Source organism: Aptenodytes forsteri, unplaced genomic scaffold, assembly GCF_000699145.1.
Source record: "Aptenodytes forsteri isolate BGI_AS27 unplaced genomic scaffold, ASM69914v1 Scaffold94, whole genome shotgun sequence".
NCBI lineage: Eukaryota > Metazoa > Chordata > Aves > Sphenisciformes > Spheniscidae > Aptenodytes > Aptenodytes forsteri.
The window spans coordinates 5,853,240-5,869,186 of NW_008795017.1; the positions used below are offsets into that span (position 1 = coordinate 5,853,240).

Here is a 15,947-nt window from a genome sequence, read left to right on the forward strand (position 1 = left end):
GGGGAATGGCTTTAAACTAAAGGGGGGTAGATTGAGACTAGATCTAAGGAAGAAATTTTTTACGCTGAGGGTGGTGAAGCACTGGCACAGGTTGCCCAGAGAGATGGTGGATGCCCCATCCCTGGAAACATTCCGGGTCAGGCTGGACGGGGCTCTGAGCAACCTGATCTAGTTGAAGATGTCCCTGCCCACAGCAGGGGGGTTGGACTAGATGACCTTTAGAGGTCCCTTCCAACCCAAACTATTCTATGATTCTATGAAATAAGGAAGATTTTTTCCATGAAGAGTGACTCTACACTCCGTTGTTCCTCTTCTCTCCAAGTTTCAACAAACCAGAGCCAAGACTACATGATTGAAATAATAGTGAGACTCTGAGATCAAGTACAGATTAAAACAACTTATTAGCATCATGACCAAAGGAACAAGAGTTCAGGAAAAAGCCAAACCTCCCCTCTCCACTGACAGCTGAATACAACAAAAGCAGTATAATCTTTCTTGAAAGGAGTTGTGATATGAATAACCATTTCAGTAGATGCCAGCAACAACCAGGAGACTTTCAGAGTGAAAAAGCAACATCCTGTTGACTTCACTTTTTCGGTTATCAGAAGACAAAATCAGAAACAGTCAAACTCATTTTCCTGGCTGAATGTTTTCAGATTTGCTTCTACTGGAAAACAACTGATGGTTACTAAGTTTTCAGATTTAGAGAGTATTCTGCACCTTGTAGCCACCACCTTTGTTAAAAGAATTCATACTCAAAACCATGAGTACACTAAGGGCTATGCAGCTAGTGTTCATCAGCCAAGGCAGGCAGCTCAGAACACAGTTAAGTCCTACTCCACATTAACATGACTAAGGAGATACTTTCGAGTTTTCCAGCTATGAGCTCCCATTATAGTTATGGGCTATAGGTGCCTCTACTTTAGGGTGTGCTTACTGTTCTGGCAGTTCTGCTGGCCATACCAACTAGAGCTCTACTACTGGCTACAGGTAACCCAGTAGCCACCTGCATTTAATACCTTAAATTTCCACCCATAGGCCTTGCCCTCTTGCTGGTCTTAACTCTCCCACAATGAAAAGATCCCAGGGTGAATCGATCAGACATCTGTAAGAGGTCTTAAAGTCAGATAAGATGAAGCCAACCTAAAAGAGACTGGTCTTAACCAAAGCCAGTTGTAACCTAAGCATGCAACTCGCAGCTGCAACAACCCCCGAACACTGTCTAGCAGCAATAAGTCACTCATGACTGAATCATTTTCTAGCTTGTGAAGGCAACAGTAATAACAAGGGCACAAACAATTCCACTGCTCTCTAGGGTAACATCTTATTTTATTATTTTCCAGAAACTCATAAACCACCCAGTCAAAAACAACTGCTTTGCTATGCCTTTCCTCCCATCCCTAACATTTTCCCACATCTTTATTTTTCTCTTCCCCAACTCTTTCCCCCTCCACCCCTTTCCTTGCTTCCTCCTATTCTTTCCCTCCTCTCTGCTTACAAGGAACTGATGAATTAGCACACTCTGAGCTGTCTCCACACTAGCAATAAATCAGTAAGGAGCAGTTTGAAACTTTAACATACCACAAGGTTTTTCCTTCTCCACAGTTGACTCTCTCAGAAAAGTAAGAGCTATGTTTACACAAAACCCAAGTGACACCAAGCTTGAGCTCTGTGGGTTTTTTCTTTGTTGGGGGGAAGGGAAGAGAAAAGCCTTGGAAGCTTAAAGCTAGAAACCACATTTAAAGCTGTGTGAAATTACTGAGAAAATGCAAATATGAACAACGGGAGTGGAGCCCTAGTTCTGACTGAGACACTTGGAGAGTCCAGCTTAGCAATTCTCTCATTTCCACCAGTCAAAGTTGTCTTTTTCCTCGCAGCTATGGCAAAACGCATGTTTGGTACACTGCCCAGTGCTGCACTTCCATAGCACTTGACAAGTCTCAGATGAAGGAACAAAGTACATGGGATCGAAAAAGCCCACTGCAAACCTTCTTGCTGTCTTATACTTGTATACTAACAGTGGAGCTCAGGTTTTAACAACAGCTCACATCCTAGCTGTAAGATAACACATACACAAGTACCATCCCTTCATATACTATACTTGAATCACAAAGCAGATATGCTGGTAGCTGAAAACAGCAGTCAGAACGGGGTGAAGTCTGGTTAACTTACCCACAGCTCTCTTTGCTCCTGTGACTCAACAGCCACCACAAAATTCCAGGCAGATATTTGTAAGAGACAGCATTTTTCACAGCTCCCAGTGTGGACAGCGAGTTCCCAGTCTCATGCCCCGGATCTGCCCCTCAGAGATTAGCATGAAGTTCTCCCTTGTTCTGAAGAATTATCTTTCACTAGCAATATTAAGAGGGAGAAGGACCAACAGAGCACATATAGTCTATAGGACTAGGAAGAAAATATTGCCGAAGTACAAAAGAGAAAGACTCTTCATAGAAAGAATAAAACTTCATAGAAATTGTTTGTGCAGATTACAGCCATCTAGAAAATTACTTTTACTTTTTCCAAAACCATGCCTAAAGAAGTTGGACGCCTTCACTGCAGAAGTAACAGCTTCCATCATACCATATCTCACTATGCATCAGCTATGACCCAGAACTGCCCCTCTAGTCTTCAGAGGACAGAAAAGTACAGTGTATTTGAATTAGATGCCATGGTATACAAACTCACCACCAAGTCGGCATGACACACAAGACTAAGCATAAGGAGGAACCTAGGATGGGATTCAGGCTACCTAAGATAGTCACCCTATTGTTGGTGCCTAAAGTAGCAGATTTTCTAAGATAACTGCCTACATTACCTACTCAATGAGAGGAAGGAAAGTGATTTTGAAGGCCTTCAGAGGGAGACTGTATGTCTAGTAACAGGCACCACAGCCAAAGGAAAAACACACCCAAACAGAAAAAAAAACACACCGCATCTTTCTGGAAGAATTCCATCTCCTGACAATAAATCCAATGGCTTGGGCTGTGCAATTGGCTGAATTATAGATCAGTAAGATTCCACACCCCTCCCCCAGTGTTTGAGGAAGAAAACTCTGATACAGCCTGCTCGGTACATCCTGCAAACAGAATCTAGCCTGATCAACAGTACTAGCTACTCACTGTTTCTCTTAATAGTAGTACCAAATTTAAAAATGAGGAAGAGAGGAAAAGATTTGAGAATTCCTGCATCTCTCACCAAATAGTCGAACCTTCATATCATCTGATGCTTCACATGATAAAAACTACACCTATCAGTTAGGACATTTTACAACAAACTTCTGGCCTGACAAACTTGATGACTCTGGATTCAGATCTCACTCTGTGCACTGTTCAAATCCAATCGATCATTTCCCTGCATCCTCCTAAAAGTTCTATTTTCTTTGGGTTATCTCCTTTCCTATACATAATGCTGTTGCTCTAACGTCCTCCTGCTTGAAGCAGCCTGCCCTCTTCCCATCACATCTGCATCACAATCCAGTTCTTCAGTCTCACCTCCACTGCACAGTATCCAAGGCAAGGTAGCCCAGGTCAGCCAAACAGGAGAGGTCAGGGTGTTCTACTAGGAGACTGGCAAGTTTTCCTCTTCTCTCTGGGAGAGGAGCAGTTTGCCTTTTTTAAGCAGTGTTACAAAATTTAATTATATTATGGCCTATGTTAATATCTCAGCCATGCTAGCTTGGTGAATAAAGTGTTGTTTGTTCCCAAGTTTCCTTTCACACATTACAGAATTACATGTTCCAACTATGTTTCTCGAAGTCATGTCCCGATGTGACATTCAATCAGCACATGCCTGGGCACAGACCTGTCACTCACATGGGCTAGGGAACTTACAGACAGATTCTTATTATGTCATAACACTTTGACTAGGGGCAGACATTTAATTTGGTCTGGTTTCTTCCTACCTCCTTATTGATGGTCCAGTCAAGTCATTTAGCACAGGCCTTGGAAGACCTTCAAACACAATCAAGAGAAAGTTCTTATGTCAGTGTGAACCATTAAGATTGCACACACCAAAAAAAAGGATGACCTACTGATTAGAACATCACCTGAGTTATAAGAAACTACTGATAACCTCTTCTGCCTCAAGCTTACTGCATAACTGAGCAGCTCACACAGTTTAGTCGTGCCTCAGACACATCAGCTGGTACCTACCACATCACATAGGCTGGTGGGTGGATGAGCAGTGCATTAGCTGCCTGAGTGCATGTTTTCCTTCGCTTCTCCCTCTGCAGAGTAAGAATCAGCATTTGCAGTATTTTCAGAGGTATAATGTCTTGGCCTCAACATCAGCCCTAGCTCTAATCTTTCACAGTAATATTACTGTTGCATAGTAATGCTTCCTGCTCTGTTGGTGTTGTTTTTCCCCCTCCCCACATTTAACAGCATTTCCAGTATAACACATGTACCTGTTTACTGCAGAAAGCAGAAGCACTGTAGTACCCCATCTGCCTGTGGCAGAGACTCTGCATTACGCCTCTGCAACAACAAAGGCAGAAAGACCGAAACCAAAGGTTGAAGCACTCGGGCATGTAGAGACAGCAGAAAGCGTAAGGAAGAGAAAGGAAAGAGCACAGGTTCACCACAGTGGAAACACTCCCTTCAGGGCTCCCCATGCTACAGTTGTCTAGATAACAAGTACTGATAAGTTACAGACCTTTGATTTAGGGAACACATGCAGAGGAATGCTATTGGGATTTTCTCCATACTGCTTTGTACACTCGAGCACAGCTCTTAAAAAAAATCAATAGGTGTTGGGCCTTGGTTTATTACTTTTAGTTTCCATTTAGTTTTCCCCTCTCTTACTCATTGATTAATTGTAGTAAATTAAGCTGCTTTTAGAGCTTGAACTGTAGTTTTTCTTTCCTCATTTATAACTAATTCTTAAGAAAAAACTACTGGCAGTTCTACATTTGTAAATGGCTTTCCCTGTCAACTAATTCATTTAGTAAGGACAATATGGAGCTGATTAGGACTTTTTGGTTTTTTTAACCTTTAATATTATGGAAGAGACTTGACTTTTGAGTTACCCAAACAGAACAGATGTTCAAAGTTAAAGGAAAATATCAACTCAGTATAGAATAAGCTATCAAAAAATAATTTAAATAAAGCTTTTCTAACATGATATCAGCATAGTTGATTTGAATTGCAATAAGAAGATAAAATAAATTAAAAAAGCATGTTGCCTTACATGTCACTGTGTTGTTAGAAAGAAAACTGAAGGTACATAAGTCAGTCCCTTACACCTTCTACATGCTCACATAATTCATCCTGCTAATTCATCCTGCTAAAGAGGGAACACCTCAGGTAACAATGAAGCAATGCAAAAACACCCAGCATGATCAGAGTACTTGACCGCTATAGATTTGATATGTAGTGAAAGTGACAGCCTACTCACAAGATAGGAATTGCCTGCTAACATTTTGCATTGCCTCTTAGCACTCCTAGACCATATTAACCCCTTCCCCTAGTTAACACACACATTGCAACAGGTACTCAGTTCTGGCGTGTTGGGTGTATCCCACGCTGCATATTCATAGGAGCAGTTTTGGTTTGTGGCTCTGTGCAAGCCACCTGCATTCTGCTCGATCCGTAACTCCTACCTGCTCGTGAGTGTGAGCAGGAAGGATACTGAAACAGAGCCCTCGCTGCACACTTCTTATGGGTCACAGTGCTGACCTGCTTACTAGCAGAGAGCACGCTGGGCGTGATAGATAGAAAACACACACTTATTCTTCACAGTTTCCCAGCAGAGAGATCTGGCATGCAGCATAAAGTGAGGGAAATTTGCATAGACTTATTCTGGCAAGGAGGAAAACATTTCTAGGGCAGCTTAAGTTTATAAACCCCTAGAATGATGAGCACAAAGAAGAGCTTTAAAAACAAAACAGTCAAACGAAGAGTTTTCTTCAGTGAGCCTTGATGGTTTTTAAAGGAAGTTAACATTACCAGAATTAAGTCATTTTACTTCCTAAAGAAGGAAACAAAATAAAGCAGCAACACTTACATTTAAAGGATTGATATACACAACATATTCCCTAAGCTACTTCATAAAATGAGCTCCTTCCACAAGTCCAAGTGATCAGTCCATTATCTGAAAGGTGACTAAAGTTTGTCCCACAAAAACAATACCCAGGAAACAGCTAATAGCTCTTTGAAGACATGTTTCTCCCTATGTAAAACATCTACGTCAAGCCTCTCACCTTGGACATCAGCTATGTCTGACGCCGTATGTCTGATGTCAAGCTTTCAGAAGCTTGACAGATACTCAGACAGTTGCTCTGCACTGTCACAGCCAGCTTATTAACAGAAATCAAACAAACTACCTTAAACACTAGGTCAGGTCTTGCTCCATACTGTAAGATACCCAGAATAGGGTCAGTATCACCCTCGGACTGCAAACTCTTCTGTGGGAGAGAAATTGTACTTTCTTTTATGTTTGCATAGTGCATGCTGCAGTGGACCACAGGTTTCAGAAGTTAACGTCAATGCAAACAAAGTTATAAAAATTCAACTAACATTAATATCCTTGGTACTAAATTCTGTGCCTCAAAAAAATGGATAAGCAGCTGAATTTAGTGGACAACCATTTTCTGTAGACCCACTTGGGTGTCAGGAAGTATCTTTGCAACAATATCTGTCTGAGCAGTTCTGACTCCTGTAGTTTCCTCCCTTTTTGTATGCAGCCTGAAAAAGCAGAAGCAATCACGTCAACCATTTAACATTATTTCAATGTTAAAAAAATAAAGCAGAAAAGCCTTAGTAAAACAAAATTTTACTGGAAAAAAGTTATTATTAAAAAGGCTGAATTAAAAATGGCAGTTAAAGATATTCTCCACCTTCCAGAGGCCGCGTGTTGAACATTTTAGATAGTAGGAATCTTTCCAAGTTCAACTCGTGCTTTCCCAAACCAAACAAGACATAAACCGCAAAAGCCTGCCCTCTTTTTCAGCTTCTGTGAAGATCACAGATGAGGTCATTCATTATGGTCCCAGCCAAGTAACATGGTACACACACACACCACCCACCCAGCTCTTGAGACATACCCCCCCTATTTAAAGGGAATCCACTGTACCAAAAAAAGATTCATTTCTTAGTAAGTTCTGTAATTGTTACTTTTTCCTATTTACTTTAATGGTCACTATCGTGTTTTATGTTAAGGATACCCTGAAAGAGCAGCCACAGTGGTCTGACATACCAGTTTAAAATAGAGACATTTGGAAAAGAATTGCTCCAGAGGTTCTAAACTAAACAACATAGATTGCAACCCACTGCTTAAAATTAGCTTTTGTGGTTTGTTTTTAGATATTCCTAGTAACAAACTCAATCTGATTGCTTTCTCTTGGTTGACTTTATTGCACCTAGCAATCTAGGAGGCCAAGAATAGAAATTTCATTTAAAATATGGATATTAATGTTCCTAAAGATAGTCTATTACATGAGTAAGCTGTGTCACAGGCCTGAAGTAATTTTCTAGATTTTTTTTTTGTCAAAGGAGAATAACTGCTTGGTTAGGAGTTAAGAGCTCTACATGCTTTTAGGATGAAATAGTTTGTCAGTATTAAAACTAGACAGGAAGAAAACTTTCAGAGGGAAGGAACTGAACCCTGGAACGTCTTTGAATTCCTGTTCCATATTTAATGAAAAGAACCCCCTGCCAAAGAACAAGTGTTTAACCATCAAAGGTATCCCACATTTCTTTTCCAAAATCCTTGGTTAACCTACATTGTCTACTAATACAGTATTTTGCCCTAGTTAATTTGCAAAGGCAGCCTTTTAGCTTCTTTCCAGCAGGAAACCAATTAATAGATTCAAGAGCAAAGCAGTGCTACTTTAAAAAATAAACAAAAGGGAGGAGCACAGTAGCTGGCTGCTGCTTCTCCAAGAGTTGGAACAAGCCATTTGTTTAAGAACTGGAGACCCAAGGGCAGTGCATTTCCTTTACACGGGTCAGCACAAATGGGAGCAAGAGCATCGCAACTTGAACAAAGGTGCTTGGTGGGCTTCAGATCTCATTTAAGTGGGAAAGGCCAGAGCAGTGCAGGAAGACCCCACAATGCAACAGAAGATGGGAAATTCAGGGTTTTTCATCCATACCAAACTCTGTTCTAAAGGGAGGTTTTTGCACCAGACATACTGCACCAGCTGTAAGCCAAGGCAATGCTACATAAGCTTTAAGCCTCTGAAGTCTAATAGCTGAAGTCACACAGTTGAGTTAGTGGGGAGTTCGGGAATACGACTGACAAAGCAACTAGGTCAGTAACTACCAGCACATTTGTAGTCTATCCATACTTTAAAAGAACAAAAAACCCAAACCCCACTAATGAAGGTCTACAGAAGACAGTGAAAATGAGAAGGACATGCAGACCAGGAAACATCCAAATACAAGATTTAAAAACATATAATGTTTTATATGTTATATGTGGTCAGCATAAGCTGACCACATGAGGCTTCTAATTATGTGGTTGTTAGCAAATGAATAAAAGTAAGTAACCATTTGTAAAAATGCCTGATAGAGATGACAAGAAAAATCAGTAGGAAAAAAAAATAATCACAAAGCAATATAAAAGGAACCAATTATGGTCACAGAAAAATAGCACTAGAGCGAGGGCTGCTGGGCAGAGACTTCTTCCCCCAGGCGCTGGTCAGCAATACAGGCTCTTGCACTTGGGCACAACATTTCAATACTGAGTGACAAACTGGACTTAACTTCTAAGCATAGGTTTAAATCAACTGAGCTGGATTGAGGAGGATGCACCAATACCTGCTAGCGACCTGAAATAACCAGGAGGCCTGGGTTCCTGCAACACCAGCAGTAGTCAGAGACTTAACAGATGGAAAAAAGCAGGCAGAGTGGTATGTAGTGCATAAAGCAATATAATTATCCTGTGTCACAGTTTGTACTCTCCTGCCTTCTCTACTAATACTCGAAATGAAGTGTTTTCTTCTGGGGAGATTGGCTTTGTGTTTTGGTTAAAGAAAGCGTGGTTGAAAAGTGGGTGTTGTGCTTGGAACAGCAAGCAGTGAGGTTTGAGAGGGCTCCAAGTTCCTGGAGAAGTTCCTTCCACAGCCCCTGAGAAAACTACTTTGCTTGCGCAGCTCAGCTCATGCCTGTGACAGACCAGCCACCCAACCTGCTTTTTCCTCAGCCTTGGGCTTTAGTCTTTACAGAAATGGGAACCAGCACCTCAAAATTATGACAGAGACATTAAAAAGACTACCGATTAACATGTCAATCAGCCTTTACCATGGTGGCAAAGGAAAGGGATGAAGCTGACAGGTCCCCTCTCTGAGATGCAGAGCTCTTTGGCAACTTCATTCCCCCTGGCAGTTCTTATCCTGCAGGATGGTTTCAAGCCAACCTGCAAATTCTATAGGGAAGTGAAACTGGATTGGGACATGCAGAAAGTGAGCCAGAATTAAAGAAAAAAGAAGGAAGAGCTTAATTTCTAGCTATTGGCGATGGGAGGAAGATTCAGTAATACTGAGATGACAGCAAACATGGAAAGACCTATTGATCCCTCTTGGGATCAATATACTAACACGAGAATCAAAAACTGATCAGAGATAAAATTAGAGGCCCCATTGTAACATCTGAATCTATGAAGGGGCAAGAAAATTTCTCAAGTACTGCTGTAATTAATTCGTGTAAGTTGCATTAAAAAAAAAGTAGAAAAAGTGGAAGTTCTGCTTGTGAAAGCTCAGGAACAGACTTTGTTATGCAGCAACGAGACCCTTTTGCACAAGACAGATTGCTACAAGGACTGGTATGCAGTGGTTGCCTAACTCTTCTCTATGAAGGTCAAAATACAAAACAGCAGACAAGTATCTTGACTTGTGCCTCTTTCCCTACTTTGTAGATTGCCAGTACATTCCAGCACATTTAAGTACTGGAATCCTACTGCTTTTCCCTGTTGCTTTGTGCATCTGCAGTAGTCAGTGTCCTCTACTCCCTTCACACTCCACTGACTCTTCCAACCCCTTCTTAACAGAAAAGTGGCCAGTTACACAGATACCTGGAACAAACTATTCAGAAAGCCAGTTTCACATATACACAGAATCTGTTCAAAAGTGAACATTTGCAGCCAGATTTCAGTTCTACATACTGCAAAAGGAGGAGAGATAATAACTCCCATTTAGTTTTTGGCATATGGTATAACCCCAAAACCTCTTATTCAATCTGAACTTACTAGAAACTAATACTAGGTTTAAAAACAAAAAAAACACAAAACAGCAACAAAAAAAGAAAAAGCCTCCAGTATTTGAAATATAACCCCAGAAATGCAACCTACAGCTATTTATTTCAATAGGATGCTAGGTTCTTCTGTAGTAATAGTGAGACATTCAGAACTAAGAATTGAAAACCTTGAAGACTGAAAAGCCCTTGCCTGGTTAAAACCACTCCATGTTGCTCTGCACAAGCCACAGACCCATACATATAAACAACCAGGCAAACAAAGGAATGCAGATGGCTCTAGAATGAACTGATATAAATTACTTCAAAAATTTTGCTTACTAAAAAAAGTCATCTCCCACCTTTGAACTTTTCTTTGCTATTGGGGGAGATTTTTTTGTGGACTGAAGCCAATGAATAGGTTTAATTTCACATCCTGTTTCATGAAGTATAATTAAAAACAAACTTTACTTTGTGGCTGTCACCACAGCATGAGTTTGTCACCTCTGCAGTGCAATTCTTCTTGTCACAGGTTGAAAAAAAACCCACTACTTGACTTTTGTAGGCAGATTATATTTACATATTTGATAAATTTCATTTTAGCTATCAAAGTTTTCTATGTTGGACTGAGCCAAGCTGTGCCTTTGGCTACTGCTACAAGACATAACATAATAATAGTGCAAATCATGAATGTGTCACTGGAGCTGGATCATCCACACTGCACACTTGTCACTAAATTATGGTACATTGACTCAGTTATAGAGGTCTCAGCTGCCATTAGGGTCACCGACAGCTACTTGGAAAACATTATCTTTATTTTGGCTTTGCTTCAGATATTTTGATCACTTCCTTCCACAAAAAAAAGAAACATTATAACTATTTTAAGGTTATAAACAATGAGATAGAAATAAACAACTCCATAAGAAAGCCCAACAATTTCAAGCCAACACCAGATCATTAGAGAAGAATTTTGCCTTTTACTGGCAAACTCTGACTTTCCCCATCTGCTCCCCTCTCCCTACTAATGAGCAGGAGCAAGCTATGTCTATGAAAGCATCTCTAAAGATGACGAGATGCACAAGCTTTTCTCTAGATCCTTCGGAAAGATCAATGAGTTCTGCCACTATGTTCACTATTGCACTGACAGGAGCAGTGGGCTCCTTGCCTGCTAGATGAGGAAAACCAGAGGGCAACACTCCTCTGCTTTGTGTTAATAGCCTGAACTATGTATGGTATGTTTTTATTCATTACACAAATACCTCATGATCATCCGTATGCCACAAGTATTTTCCAATACAGAGCTCTGCCAGGATATGCTCCACTTCAGTAATCCTTCAGAGCCATTTCAGTGAAATAGGGTTGGCGGGCAGCAGAAAGATTAAAAAACTCAAGGCACATTTCAGCTATGTATGTGCACAATATGTCAGAGCTGCTCTCACACTGATCACAGAAGTCCACAAAAGATCATAGAAGTCCACAGTTGTTTCACATTTGCCAGAACAATGACACTAAAATGAGGTTTCTACTTCTTTAAGAAAAAGAAAAAAGAAAGACCAGCTCTGCATGCTTTTCCAGAGACTGGACACAGGTCCTGAGGTACTTTACACACACTTTTCCCCTTGTATTGCAGAAAAGGGGATATGGTGCCTGGAGAGGTTTGAGGATCTTTAGAAACACCTCAGCAGAAAACTAAACAAACAGGGAGTTGAGCAGTTGCAGCTGCACTGCTGATAAGAAGATGGTGGGGAATGGGTGCAGAGGCAGACCGCTATGCCTGAAGGCATGGGACTCTCAGGGAGAGGGATGGAGAGCTGATCTCAGGGATGGAGGCTAATGGACCTTGGCTTATTTAGCTTCGCACGTGGAGATCAAGAAGAGATTAGTCACTCCCTGAATACACGATGCAGGGTGACATGCATCACACCATGGGAGAGGAATTATTTAAGCGAAGAAGACATCATTGACTACAAGGACAGACATGTATAAACTTGTCATTGTCCATTTATTATAGAAACTTTCTTCAAGTTTTTAAGTATCAGAGATGCATTACATGTTTCTATTACAGCTTTCCAAAAGTAGGGGGAGCAGAAATACTGATCACTCGTAAACTGAAAGTTTATGAAGGGAATTACACTATCTACAGCCCAAACTGAGAGAGACCCAAGAAATCCTTTCCATTTCTCCATATTTAAATTTTAAATCAACTAGTTAAAATATAAAGAAAGCAATGAAACCGTAGAATTGTGGTTTGAACCTCAACTTGCTTTTTAAGCAAGGGATATGGAAAACAGTTTGAGACATTTTGGTTTTAAAGTTTTAAATTATTTAATCTCTCTTCCTTTTTTCCCTGTTTTGTTTTTCTGCTAGTAAAAAAGATTGACAAAAAAAGATTTTTTCACTTAGTACTAAAAAAGTGAGCAGAAAAAAAACCCAGATTAAAAATATTTTAACAAGTTTTACAATTAAACAGTACTTCTTTACACTAAGAGATGTTACTCAAGCTGTGCATACAGCTTGTTACAGTAAAACCTCAATACTTAAATTCAAGCCAATGAGGGCATGAGTATGTTTTCTTCACAAGAGGTTTTTCTTGTGATCAGAAAAAGTCAAGCAAGAACATCATTACACTTCGATAATTAAGCCAAGAACATGAGTTTCAAAGGAAAGGAGAAAAAAAATTAAAATCTGCCAGTCTGTAAGTATATTACTTTTCAATACTATTTCCAGAAGGTGCATGCATGTGAAAGTGGCATTGCTTGGGAAAATGGAAAGCTATCAACAGCAAATCATGAGCTCAGGCAAATGAAGACACTAAAAATGTCATTATTTCTGCATATAGCCATGTATTAGAGTAAGCATAATGCAGCACTTCCAGCTCTAGTGATATTTACAAGATGATCTTTTCCAAACTGCAAACAGAGAAATGGACAGACTTTAATTATTTAAACAGAATTTTTACTGCCTTCTAGAAGACAAGAAGATAAATATGTGCTACTTTTTTTTTTTGATTGACTGGAAATGCATTTATCAAATATATCAGCAATTTGCTATGGAGTACATATAGATCTGTAGCCATCTCAAAAAAGAAATCACTTTTTTATTATCTCACTTCCTTATTTGGAGTATGGATTTACTGCTGTTTAAAATCGAAAATGTAGTATTGTGGGATATTAAACTATTAAATCAAGGACCATATATGAAAGCAAAACAAGCTCTGTTACAGAGATATAAAGATACATAGAGACAAGATAGATACATTTTTATAGAAATATAAAAATAAAAGACTATAATAATAATATAAAACTAATTTTAGGTAGTACCGTAAAACTGTGCTTTGAAGACAGTTATCGAACTGCACCAAAACAAGTCTTTCTCTCTGCACCTTGGACTTTGCTAGGAAGTTAACTAGAATGCAGATTTTGTTGTTTTCCTACATTTAACTGTTAAATGAACCAACCCTTTTCATTCCAGAGCTCCATAATTAAAAGCAAACTTTGACAAATTCCCTCCTCTAATATTCTGGGCTATGTGGTTTTGATTTTTAGGGGGGAACACAACAGCAATTCCAAAAACTATAAAACCCATCTCTCAGGCACCTTCCCCACCCTCCCCTCACCCCCCGCCCCAGCTCCTGTTGGCATAAGAGCCCTATGAAAGACTGGAAACTGCATCTGTCTGTGCCCAAGCCAAGTGTTGTCAAGACAGTCAATGCAAACGCCTACCACAACAATCTCTCCTTTGTCAGTCACAGGGATCCCATGAGAAAGCACCAACCAGTCTAGGAATTTGGCTCAAGGTAGTGTTAGACAAGCCTGAAAAACAAAAAATAAAAGGTCAGACTTTAATTAGATTGACTGTATAAAACCGGAACTAACAGCTCCATTCTGTCAATGAGCTTTTAAATTGTGTGGTGGCACAGGTGGTCTTAGTGCAGAAAGACAAAATTCACCTCTTAACCTCTCTGCCCTTACTGGCTCAGTTTGTACTTATCAGCTTGGGAAGACTAATTCCATCACACAAGAGATTTTTTTTTTATTGCAATAGCCTGAAAAAAAAAAACCCCACATTTTACTATCATCTTACATAGCTGCAGCCCCCATGATCCAGAACTTCAGGAAAACATACTCTGAAGGATCACAAATTGTATCCAGCACTAGGTTTAGGGACTTCTTATGTACAAAACCAACAGTGAACTACAACAACTTCCCACACACTTAGCAAAGCATTTCTAGAAACTGTACCAAGAAAACATACATACAAAACCACATGCAAAGCCCAATACTTTGAGCAAAATCAGTCTGTAGGCAGAGCATTTTAATAAATGTGATGAGATGCCAGGGACAAGGAAGAATTCAGAACACAGCAGTTGGCAGGAATCCTACTTTCACTTCAAGCTATTTCCCATTTTCAGATTTATCCAACAGTATTATTTCTGAGAGAGAACTTCTGAGCTCAGTTCCTTTCCAGTGAATACTCAGAAAACCTGCATCCTCAAACTAAGTCTGTAGTTTTTAGCGTAAAACCTGTCCTTTATTCAAATCTAAAAAGAGGCAGCTTTGGCATTAGTTTATAGCCAAACATGCAAGATTCCGGTCTTCCTTATTCATCTTAAGTTTTAAACGACATGCTATTTAAAAATACTTGTAATTATCAAAGCGTGCATTAACCTTTGGAACTTCTAAAAATGAGCATTTAGTTTCTGCTAAATTTCTCATCCTCCACTCTGATTTCCATTTAGAGGGATGTGATATGGAAAAAAATATCTGCCATACTTTTAGAAAAAAAGCAAAACAAACAGTAGATGAAGGAATAGCCTGACAGCTTAGGCAACCTTTAATAGAACAAGCTCAGATACATGCGCACTGCAACATTTTAGGCTACTAATCAGTTATTCAACCAACAGTTGTTACCAAAAAGACATTCCCTCCTCCCTTCTTTGCACATTCTCCTAAGTTTAACCTTCCCCTCCTACTTGCTTCTTTGCCACAAATCCTGCTTGAAAATTAGGAAATCTGACAAAATTGCGTTATTGCCCTCTTCCCACATTCTCCTGACATTTTAGGAGGAAAAAAAATGTGACAAAATCTATTTTCGTTACAGTATATCTGCTTGTAAAATAAGAAAACAGCTTCCTGGAGCTTAGGGTCAGAAGGACCATTGGATGCATTAGCTTGTTAACCTGAACACCACAAGTTATTACCCATTTCCCAAGTATCCTGAAAGCAAGACAAGTAACTTGTACATGGCTAACAAACATTGCCCGGGCACATGACCTGCCTTGGGCTGGGCACCTCAAGAGATCCACCACTTTCTCTAATGGTAGGAAGGGCAATTTGCTGGTTTGAAGAGCTGCAGCCCTTCACCTTCTTTCCTTTTAGAATTTCAGCCACTGGTTCTAGTTATGCCTCTTGCTCTTTAAATGGGAGGAGGAAGAAAATAAAAAATAAAAAAGGAAAGTAGAAGAAATTTAGTACAAGATACTGTCTTGTCAAGGCAGCTAAGATGCTCAGTCTCTTCTCATATTGTCGGGGTATGGTTTGTTTTTAAGCTGCCTGCAAACTCCTTTCCTACAGCTCTACTACAGATGTTTTCCAGCTCTTCTGCCAGCCCTTCTTCTTCCTTAGCACAAAACTTGTCCTGGCCAGTACTCTCAGTCATTGCATCAGCTTCATCCAACTCAGGCATCTCCTGACCTCTTTATTCCTCTTAAAATCTTGCCCTTGCCAGCACCTCACTCAGCACTTCACTAATCGCTCCACCAGCACTGCCTTCCTGGGG

The 15,947-nt window shown here is 40.0% G+C and overlaps 1 protein-coding gene across 1 annotated transcript in view; it reads right to left on the reverse strand.

Annotated features, from left to right (window-relative positions):
- RNF144A (ring finger protein 144A) overlaps positions 1 to 13,976 on the reverse strand; it is a 56,339-nt gene extending 42,363 nt beyond the window's left edge. The window contains exon 1 of the mRNA XM_009275594.2: positions 13,892 to 13,976. The gene's annotated coding sequence lies outside the window, so the exon portion shown is untranslated. The remainder of the gene's footprint in view (positions 1 to 13,891) is intronic.
- Between the last annotated feature and the right edge of the window lie 1,971 nt (positions 13,977 to 15,947).